The sequence below is a fragment of the Macaca nemestrina genome, chromosome X, assembly GCF_043159975.1.
Source record: "Macaca nemestrina isolate mMacNem1 chromosome X, mMacNem.hap1, whole genome shotgun sequence".
Classification (NCBI taxonomy): domain Eukaryota; kingdom Metazoa; phylum Chordata; class Mammalia; order Primates; family Cercopithecidae; genus Macaca; species Macaca nemestrina.
The window spans coordinates 72,284,239-72,295,890 of NC_092145.1; the positions used below are offsets into that span (position 1 = coordinate 72,284,239).

Consider the following 11,652-nt stretch of genomic DNA (forward strand, 5'->3'; position numbering starts at 1 on the left):
AATAAAAATGGAATGAAACTAACATTAAATAACATAAGGAATACTAAAAAAAAGTAAGTATGTGGAAATGAAACAACACTATTTTACAAAACAAATAGGTTAAATAAAAAAATCCAAAACAAATTAATTAGAAAAACACCGAGACTTATGAAAATTTAAAACAACATCCCAACACTTACACAATGAGTAAAAGAAGGTCTAAGAGGAAAATTTATAGCTTAAAAGCTGACATTATAAAAATAAAAGTATCTCAAGTAAATAACTTCACAACATAAAGGACTGGAAAACAAAACAAACTGAACTCAAATTTAGTTGATGGAAAAAATCAATAGGGATGAGAATGAGATAAATATAAGAATAGATAAACAACAGAGGAAATCAATTAAAATAAAAATTGGGCCGGGGGTGGTGGCTCACGCCTGTAATCCCAGAACTTTGGGAGGTGGAGTTGGGTGGATCATGAGGCAGAAGATGGAGACCATCCTGGTTAACATGGTGAAACCCCGTCTCTTCTAAAAATACAAAAAAAAAAAAAAAAAAAAAAAAAAAAAAGCCGGGCGTGGTGGTGGGTGCCTGTAGTCCCAGCTACTTGGAATGCTGAGGCAGGATAGTGGCCTGAACCCGGAAGGTGCAGCTTGCAGTGAGCCGAGATCGTGCCACAGCACTCCAGCCTGGGCGACAGAGTGAGAGTCCGTCTCAAAATAAATAAGTAAATAAATAGAAAATTGATTCTTTGCAAGGATAAACAAAATTGACACAACTTTAGCTAGATTGACTGAGAAATAGGAGACGTACCACATACCTAAAATTAGAAATTAAGATAAATTCTGGAGAAGATGAAGAATAAAGGGAATTCTTACATACTGTTGGTGTGTATGTAAATGTATATGTAAATTGTGTATATGTAAATAAGTACAGACACTATGGAAAACAGTATGGAGGTTCCCCAAAAAACTAAAAATTAAACCACCATATGATCCAGCAATCCCACTACTGGATATATATCCAAAGGAAAGAAAATTATATTAAAGTGATATCGGGCTTTCTGTCTCCGCTACTGCCATGGCACCTGTGAAAAAGCTTGTGGTGAAGGGGGGCAAACAAAAGAAGCAGGTTCTGAAATTCACTCTTGATTGCACCTACCCTGTAAAAGATGGAATCATGGATGCTGCCAATTTTGAGCAGTTTTTGCAAGAAAGGATCAAAGTGATCGGCAAAGCTGAGAACCTTGGTAAGGGGTGGTGACCATAGAAAGGAGCAAGAGCAAGATTGCCGTAACATCAGAGGTGCCTTTTTCAAAAAGGTATTTGAAATATCTTACTAAAAAATATTTGAAGAATAAACTACGTGATTGGTTGCACGCAGTTACTAACAGCAAAGAGAGTTATGAATTCCGTTACTTTCAAATTAACCAGGATGAAGAAGAGAAGAAAGACGAGGATTAAATTTCATTTGTAGAGGACTGTGTGCTTGCAAAGGAGATGTTCCCGATAAGCCCTGCTCTTGCAAACAAAGTAGGACATTCCTTCTCTGCAAACAAGAAGGATAAAAGAGCCAGCTGTAAACAGCGGGCTCTGGGAACTGGTCAATGTTTACTGATCTTGCGAGTCAAGGAAAGGTCAGAGAAGCAACACATGTCCCGTGACTTGGCAACATTCCACAAACGGCTGGATAAAATAAAGCAGAGTGTGCGATTTGCGGTGGCCGCCATGTATGTCTTGTCCTGTGTTGTCTTGTGTGTTCATTCCTTTGTTTAGGAAACACGCGGACCCCAACATCATTTATCTGGAATATTTTGTATGAGCTCTTGAAAAAAATTTGGGAACCAAAATGGTGGTTTATCCTTTTATCTCTGCAGTGTGGATTGAACAGAAAATTGAATATCACAGTTAAAGGGCTTCCTTTGGGCAGCCAGTCACTTATTTATACCGTGACTTCTTTTTTTTTTTCTTCTGCTTGAAAATTTCAATTTCCCTGGTAATACCAGAGTAGAAGAGGGTGACTTTACGGAAATGACAGCCATTGGGCAGGCAGATGAGGGTGTGGAGGTGTGGGCTGAAGGTAGTGATTCCTTTATTTTAGAAGTGTGCCTGTCAATTGTTTCTGTTGCTTTTCCCAAAGAATAATTCAGGGATACAAGCAGGCTCCTCTCATTCATTAAATGAAAACATTACATCTTTCTAAGATTCTCTGTGGGAAAATAGCAGTGTCAATAAAATGCAGGTTTCTGGGCCATTCGTCTTACTCTGATTTTTTTATTACAAATTTCTCTTGACGCAAAGAATTGTGCCTACTAATCACCTTCTTCCTAGAGAGAGAAAATATGTTCCTTCAGCATTCTTGTATAGTCCATCACTTTCCATAAAGGGGTTTGGGGAATCAATTGTAAAAGTCCCAGGTTCTATATTAACTACATGTGTAAAAATATGAATGTGTGAGTAATCTGTTTCTACAAAAAAAAAAAAAAAATTAAGGTGGGAACATTACTATGAAAAAATAAATAGGATTATAAGAGAGTTTAATGAATAATTGCATGCTTATAACTTAGATGACTTAGATGAAATGGATAAATTCCCAGAAACACACAACTCACAAAAACTGAATAATGAATAGAAAATCTGGGGGGCAGAGCAAGGTGGCTGAATAGGAACAGCTCCAGTCTCCAAGTCCCAGCATGAGTGACACAGAAGACCGGGGATTTTTGCATTTTCAACTGAGGTACTGGGTTCATCTACTAGGGAGTGCCGGACAATAGGTGCTGGTCAGCTGCTGCAGCCCGACCAGCGAGAGCTGAAGCAGGGCGAGGCCTTGCCTCACCTGGGAAGCACAAGGGGGAAGGGAATCCCTTTTCCTAGCCAGGGGAACTGAGACACACAACACCTGGAAAATCGGGTAACTCCCACCCCAATACTGAGCTTAAAGCAAACAGGCACACCAGGAGATTGTATCCCACACCTGGCCGGGAGGGTCCCATGCCCGCGGAGCCTCCCTCATTGCTAGCACAGCAGTCTTCGATCTAACCGCAAGGCAGCAGCGAGGCTGGGGGAGGGGCATCCGCCATTGCTGAGGCTTAAGTAGGTAAACAAAGCCGCTGGGAAGCTCGAACTGGGTGGAGCTCACAGCAGCTCAAGGAAACCTGCCTGTCTCTGTAGACTCCCCCTCTGGGGATAGGGCACAACTAAGCAACAGCAAAAGCAGCAGAAACATCTGCAGATGCAAACGACTCTTTCTGACAGCTTTGAAGAGAGCAGTGGATCTCCCAACACGGAAGTTGAGATCTGAGAAGGGACAGACTGCCTGTTCAAGTGGGTCCTTGATTCCTGAGTAGCCTAACTGGGAGACATCCCCCACTAGGGGCAGTCTGACACCCCACACCTCACAGGGTGGAGTACACTCCTGAGAGGAAGCTTCCAAAGCAAGAATCAGACAGGTACACTCGCTGTTCAGCAATATTCTATCTTCTGCAGCCTCTGCTGCTGATACCCAGGCAAACAGGGTCTGGAGTGGACCTCAAGCAATCTCCAACAGACCTACAGCTGAGGGTCCTGACTGTTAGAAGGAAAACTATCAAACAGGAAGGACACCTAAACCAAAACCCCATCAGTACATTACCATCATCAAAGACCAGAGGCAGATAAAACCACAAAGATGGGGAAAAAGCAGGGCAGAAAAGCTGGAAATTCAAAAAATAAGAGCACATCTCCCCTGGCAAAGGAGCGCAGCTCATCGCCAGCAACGGATCAAAGGGGGACGGAGAATGACTTTGACGAGATGAGAGAAGAAGGCTTCAGTCCATCAAACTTCTCAGAACTAAAGGAGGAATTATGTACCGAGTGCAAAGAAACTAAAAATCTTGAAAAAAAAGTAGAAGAATTGATAGCTAGAATAATTAATGCAGAGAATGCCATAAACGAAATGAAAGAGATGAAAACCATGACACGAGAAATACATGACAAATGCACAAGCTTCAGTAACCTCCTCGATCAACTGGAAGAAAGAGTATCAGCGATTGAGGATCAAATGAATGAAATGAAGCGAGAAGAGAAACCAAAAGAAAAAAGAAGAAAAAGAAATGAACAGAGCCTGCAAGAAGTATGGAATTATGTAAAAAGACCAAATCTACATTTGATTGGGGTGCCTGAAAGTGAGGGGGAAAATGGAACCAAGTTGGAAAACACTCTTCAGGATATCATCCAGGAGAACTTCCCCAACCTAGTAGGGCAGGCCATCATTCAAATCCAGGAAATACAGAGAACGCCACAAAGATACTCCTCGAGAAGAGCAACTCCAAGACACATAATTGCCAGATTCACCAAAGTTGAAATGAAGGAAAAAATCTTAAGGGCAGCCAGAGAGAAAGGTCGGGTTACCCACAAAGGGAAGCCCATCAGACTAACAGCAGATCTCTCGGCAGAAACTCTACAAGCCAGAAGAGAGTGGGGGCCAATATTCAACATTCTTAAAGAAAAGAATTTTAAACCCAGAATTTCATATCCAGCCAAACTAAGTTTCAGAAGTGAAGGAGAAATAAAATCCTTCACAGATAAGCAAATGCTTAGAGATTTTTTTACCACTAGGCCTGCCTTACAAGAGACCCTGAAGGAAGCACTAAACATGGAAAGGAACAACCAGTACCAGCCATTGCAAAAACGTGCCAAAATGTAAAGACCATCAAGGCTAGGAAGAAACTGCATCAACTAACGAGCAAAATAACCAGTTAATATCATAATGGCAGGATCAAATTCACACATAACAATCTTAACCTTAAATGTAAATGGACTAAATGTTCCAATTAAAAGAAACAGATTGGCAAATTGGATAAAGAGTCAAGACCCATCAGTTTGCTGTATTCAGGAGACCCATCTCACACGCAGAGACATACATAGGCTCAAAATAAAGGGATGGAGGAAGATTTATCAAGCGAATGGAGAGCAAAAAAAGGCAGGGGTTGCAATCCTAGTCTCTGATAAAACAGACTTTAAACCATCAAAGATCAAAAGAGACAAAGAAGGCCATTACATAATGGTAAAGGGATCAATTCAACAGGAAGAGCTAACTATCCTAAATATATATGCACCCAATACAGGAGCACCCAGATTCACAAAGCAAGTCCTTAGAGACTTACAAAGAGACTTAGACTCCCATACAATAATAATGGGAGACTTCAACACCCCACTGTCAACATTAGACAGACCAACGAGACAGAAAGTTAACAAGGATATCCAGGAATTGAACTCATCTCTGCAGCAAGCAGACCTAATAGACATCTATAGAACTCTCCACCCCAAATCAACAGAATATACATTCTTCTCAGCACCATATCGCTCTTATTCCAAAATTGACCACATAATTGGAAGTAAAGCACTCCTCGGCAAATGTACAAGAACAGAAATTATAACAAACTGTCTCTCAGACCACAGTGCAAAAAACTAGAACTCGGGACTAAGAAACTCAATCAAAACCACTCAACTACATGGAAACTGAACAACCTGCTCCTGAATGACTACTGGGTACATAACAAAATGAAGGCAGAAATAAAGATGTTCTTTGAAACCAGTGAGAACAAAGATACAACATACCAAAATCTCTGGGACACATTTAAAGCAGTGTGTAGAGGGAAATTTATAGCACTAAATGCCCACAAGAGAAAGCAGGAAAGATCTAAAATGGACACTCTAACATCACAATTAAAAGAACTAGAGAAGCAAGAGCAAACACATTCGAAAGCTAGCAGAAGGCAAGAAATAACTAAGATCAGAGCAGAACTGAAGGAGATAGAGACACAAAAAACCCTCCAAAAAATCAATGAATCCAGGAGTTGGTTTTTTGAAAAGATCAACAAAATTGACAGACCGCTAGCAAGACTAATAAAGAAGAAAAGAGAGAAGAATCAATTAGATGCAATAAAAAATGATAAAGGGGATATCACCACCAACCCCACAGAAATACAAACTACCATCAGAGAATACTATAAACACCTCTACGCAAATAAACTAGAAAATCTAGAAGAAATGGATAATTTCCTGGACACTTACACTCTCCTAATACTAAACCAGGAAGAAGTTGAATCCCTGAACAGACCAATAGCAGGCTCTGAAATTGAGGCAATAATTAATAGCCTACCAACCAAAAAGAGTCCAGGACCAGATGGATTCACAGCTGAATTCTACCAGAGGTACAAGGAGGAGCTGGTACCATTCTTTCTGAAAGTATTCCAATCAATAGAAAAACAGGCAATCCTCCCTAACTCATTTTATGAGGCTGACATCATCCTGATACTAAAGCCTGGCAGAGACAAAACAAAAAAAGAGAATTTTAGACCAATATCCGTGATGAACATCAATGCAAAAATCCTCAATAAAATACTGGCAAACCGGATTCAGCAGCACATCAAAAAGCTTATCCACCATGATCAAGTGGGCTTCATCACTGGGACGCAAGGCTGGATCAACATTCGTAAATCAATAAACATAATCCAGCATATAAACAGAACCAAAGACAAGAACCACATGATTATCTCAATAGATGCAGAAAAGGCTTTTGACAAAATTCAACAGCCCTTCATGGTAAAAACACTCAATAAATTCGGTATTGATGGAACGTACCTCAAAATAATATGAGCTATTTATGACAAACCCACAGCCAATATCATACTGAATGGGCAAAAACTGGAAAAATTCCCTTTGAAAACTGGCACAAGACAGGGATGCCCTCTCTCACCACTCCTATTCAACTTAGTGTTGGAAGTTCTGGCTAGGGCAATTAGGCAAGAGAAAGAAATCAAGGGTATTCAGTTAGGAAAAGAAGTCAAATTGTCCCTGTTTGCAGATGACATGATTGTATATTTATTTATTTATTTATTTATTTATTTTTTAAATTTATTTATTATTATTATACCATTGTCTCAGCCCAAAATTTCCTTAAGCTGATAAGAAACTTCAGCAAAGCCTCAGGACACAAAATTAATGTGCAAAAATCACAACAATTCTTATACACCAGTAACAGACAAACAGAGAGCCAAATCATGAATGAACTTCCATTCACAATCGCTTCAAAGAGAATAAAATATCTAGGAATCCAACTTACAAGGGATGTAAAGGACCTCTTCAAGGAGAACTACAAACCACTGCTCAGTGAAATAAAAGAGGACACAAACAAATGGAAGAACATACCATGCTCATGGATAGGAAGAATCAATATCGTGAAAATGGCCATACTGCCCAAGGTTATTTATAGATTCAAAGCCATCCCCATCAAGCTACCAATGAGTTTCTTCACAGAATTGGAAAAAACTGCTTTAAAGTTCATATGGAACCAAAAAAGAACCCGCACCTCCAAGACAATCCTAAGTCAAAAGAACAAAGCTGGAGGCATCACGCTACCTGACTTCAAACTATACTACAAGGCTACAGTAACCAAAACAGCATGGTACTCGTACCAAAACAGAGATATAGACCAATGGAACAGAACAGAGTCCTCAGAAATAATACCACACATCTACAGCCATCTGATCTTTGACAAACCTGAGAAAAACAAGAAATGGGGAAAGGATTCCCTATTTAATAAATGGTGCTGGGAAAATTGGCTAGCCGTAAGTAGAAAGCTGAAAGTGGATCCTTTCCCTACTCCTTATACGAAAATCAATTCAAGATGGATTAGAGACTTAAATGTTAGACCTAATACCATAAAAATCCTAGAAGAAAACCTAGGTAGTACCATTCAGGACATAGGCATGGGCAAAAATTTCATGTCTAAAACACCAAAAGCAACGGCAGCAAAAGCCAAAATTGACAAATGAGATCTAATTAAACTAAAGAGCTTCTGCACAGCAAAAGAAACTACCATCAGAGTGAACAGGCAACCTACAGAATGGGAGAAAATTTTTGCAATCTACTCATCAGGCAAAGGGCTAATATCCAGAAACTACAAAGAACTCAAACAAATTTACAAGAAAAAAACAAAGAACCCCATCAAAAAGTGGGCAAAGGATATGAACAGACAGTTCTCAAAAGAAGACATTCATACAGCCAACAGACACATGAAAAAATGCTCATCATCACTGGCCATCAGAGAAATGCAAATCAAAACCACAATGAGATACCATCTCACACCAGTTAGAATGGCAATCATTAAAAAGTCTGGAAACAACAGGTGCTGGAGAGGATGTGGAGAAATAGGAACACTTTTACACTGTTGGTGGGATTGTAAACTAGTTCAACCATTTTGGAAAACAGTATGGTGATTCCTCAAGGATCTAGAAGTAGAGGTACCATATGACCCAGCCATCCCATTACTGGGTATATACCCAAAGGATTATAAATCATGCTGCTATAAAGACACATGCACATGTATGTTTATTGCGGCACTATTCACAATAGCAGAGACTTGGAATCAACCCAAATGTCCATCAGTGACAGAATGGATTAAGAAAATGTGGCACATATACACCATGGAATACTATGCAGCCATAAAAAAGGATGAGTTTGTGTCCTTTGTAGGGACATGGATGCAGCTGGAAACCATCATTCTTAGCAAACTATCACAAGAACAGAAAACCAAACACTGCATGTTCTCACTCATAGGTGGGAACTAAACAATGAGATCACTTGGACTCGGAAAGGGGAACATCACACACCGGGGCCTATTATGGGGAGGAGGGAGGAGGGAAGGATGGCATTGTGAGTTATACCTGATGTAAATGATAAGTTGATGGGTGCTGACGAGTTGATGGGTGCAGCACACCGACATGGCACAAGCATACATATGTAACAAACCTGCACATTATGCACATGTACCCTAGAACTTAAAGTATAATAATAATAATAAATATACAAAATAAAAATAAAAAAATTAAAAAAAGAAAATCTGAATAGATATATCAGTAATAAGCAGACAGAATCAGTAATCAAAAACTTCTGAAAAAACAAAAGCATATCCTTAGCCCACTTTTTGATGGACTTGTCTGTTTTTTTCCTGTAAAATTGTTTAAGCTCTTTGTATATTCTGGATATTAGTCCTTTGTCAGATAAATAGATTGCAAAAATTTTCTCCCATCCTGTGGTTGCTTGTTCACTCTGATGATATTTTCTTTTGCTGTGCAGAAGCTCTTTAGTTTAATTAGATACCATTTGTCAATTTTGGCTTTGTTGCAATTGCTTTTGGTGTTTTCGTCATGAATTCTTTGTCCATACCTATGTCCTGAATGGTATTGACTAGGTTTTCTTCTAGAGTTTTTATGGTTTTGGGTTTTAGCTTTAAGTCTTTAATCCATCTTGAGTTAATTTTTGTATAAGGTGTAAAGAAGGAAGTCTGTTTCTGTTTTCTGCGTATGGCTAGCCAGTTCTACCAGCAGAATTTATTAAACAAGGAATCCTTTCCCCACTGCTTGTTTTTGTAAGGTTTGTCAAAGATCAGATGGATGTAGATGGGTGGTGTTATTTCTGAGGTGTCTGTTCTGTTCCATTGGTCTATATATCTGTTCCGGTGCAAGTATCATGCTGTTTTGCTTACTGTAGCTTTGTAGTATAAAACAGACACTTCTCAAACAAAGACATTTATGTGGCCAATAAACCATTTGGAAAAAAAAGCTCAACATCACTGGTCATTAGAGAAATGCAAATAAAAACCACAATGAGATACCATCTCACTCCAGTTAGAGTGGACATCATTGAAAACTCGGGAAACAACAGAAGCTGACGAGGCTGTGGAGAAATAGGATTGCTTTTACACTGTTGGTGGGAGTGTAAATTAGTTCAACCATTATGGAAGACAGCATGTTTATTCATCAAGGATCTAGAACCAGAAATACCATTTGACTAAACAATTCCATTACTGGGTATATACCGAAAAGATTATAAATCTTTCTACTGTAAAGACACATGCACACGTGTTCATTGCAGCACTATTTACAATAGCAATGACTTAGAACCAACCCAAATGACCATCAATGATAAACTGGATAAAGAAAATGTGGCACATATACATCATGGAATACTACCCAGCCTTAAAAGATAATGAGTTCATGTCCTTTGCAGGGACATGAATGAAGCTGGAAACCATCATTCTCAATAAACTAACACAGCAACAGAAAATCAAACATCACATGTTCTCACTCATAAGTGGGAGTTGAACAACGAGAACACATGGACACAGGGAAGGGAACATTACATACCAGGGCCTGCTGGGGGGATGGGGGCAAGGAGAGGGAGAGCATTAGGACAAATACCTAATGCATGCCAAGCTTAAAACCTAGATGATTGGTTGATAGGTGCAACAAACCACCATGGCACATGTATACTTGGGTTACAAACCTGCACATTCGGCACATGTATCCCAGAACTTAAAGTAAAAAAAAAAAAAGTCAGTTATTATCACTAGTGTATTAGATCATTATTGTATTCCTACAGAGAAATACCTAAGACTGAGTAATTTAAAAAAGAAAGACGTTCAGTTAGCTCACAGTTCTACAGGCTGTACAAGAAGCATAGCTCTGGCATCAGCTTCTGGGGATGCCTGAAGAAACCTATTATTATGGCAGAAGGTAAAGCAGGAGCAGGTATGTCAGATTGTGGGAGTAAAAGTAACAGAGTGGGAGGAGACACTACAGACTTTTAAATGTCCAGATCTCATGAAAAATTACTTATTATCAGGAGAACTGTACCAAAGTCATGATGCTAAACCAGTCACAAAAATTCCTCCTTTATTATCTGATCACCTCTCACCAGACTTCATCTCTAACATTGGGTATTATATTGGAACATGATATATTGGTGGGGACACATATCTAAATGATATTATTTTGCCCCTGGCCCCTCTCTTATCTCATGTCCTTCTCACACTTCAAAATACAATCACATCTTCCCAATAATCCCCCAATGCTTTAACTAATTCCAATAATAACTCAAGAGTCCAAAGTCTCATCTGAAACAAGGCAAGTCCTTTCCACATATATGCCTGTAAAATTGAAAAGTCACTTACTTCCAAGACACAATGGGGATATAATCATTGGGAAACATTCCTAGAAATCAGATAAAAGAAAGGGGTTACAAGCCCCATGCAAGTCCAAACCCCATCAGGGCTACCATTCACCAAAGATGGAAGACACAAAATCAACACTAAAAAATTATTTGTATTTCTATACACTAACAAGAAATAACACATAAAATTAATAAAATAATTCAATTTACAAGATTTTCAAAAGGAACAACATTATTATCAATAAAATGCTGATATGCGTGCACTTTGCTGCACTACTTCAGTTGCTGACATACACAAGTGAGCATAGGCCCTACTGCAATAACCCTGATGCAACACTTTGGCCAGCACCACCCATTGGAATGCTGTGGACAGCTGACTGGGAACAAATGGCTCCTCCAGTGCGATAGGTTCCTAATTTCAAGGGGCCAGATAACAAATTTGGGGGCCTGGTAACAGCCCCCCAGAGTTATAGCATGTAGTCCATGAGTAGTGAGCTGAACTTTAATCCCCTAAACACTTCAGGAATGAAACCACTCAACTGAACCCACCTTATGTTACCAATAGAAGGTATCTGAGTTACTGGCGGCAATTTCATACGAGTCTTCAGCAATCTCAATTCTTACCTCCTCAGAAGAAAGAATTTGACTGAGGGGAATAAGGCAGAAAAAGAGACCA

General features: G+C 39.3%; 1 pseudogene; it reads left to right on the top strand.

Annotated features, from left to right (window-relative positions):
- The first annotated feature begins 1,062 nt into the window (after window positions 1-1,062).
- LOC105470219 (large ribosomal subunit protein eL22 pseudogene) lies at window positions 1,063-1,445 on the top strand (annotated as a pseudogene).
- Window positions 1,446-11,652: the final 10,207 nt, after the last annotated feature.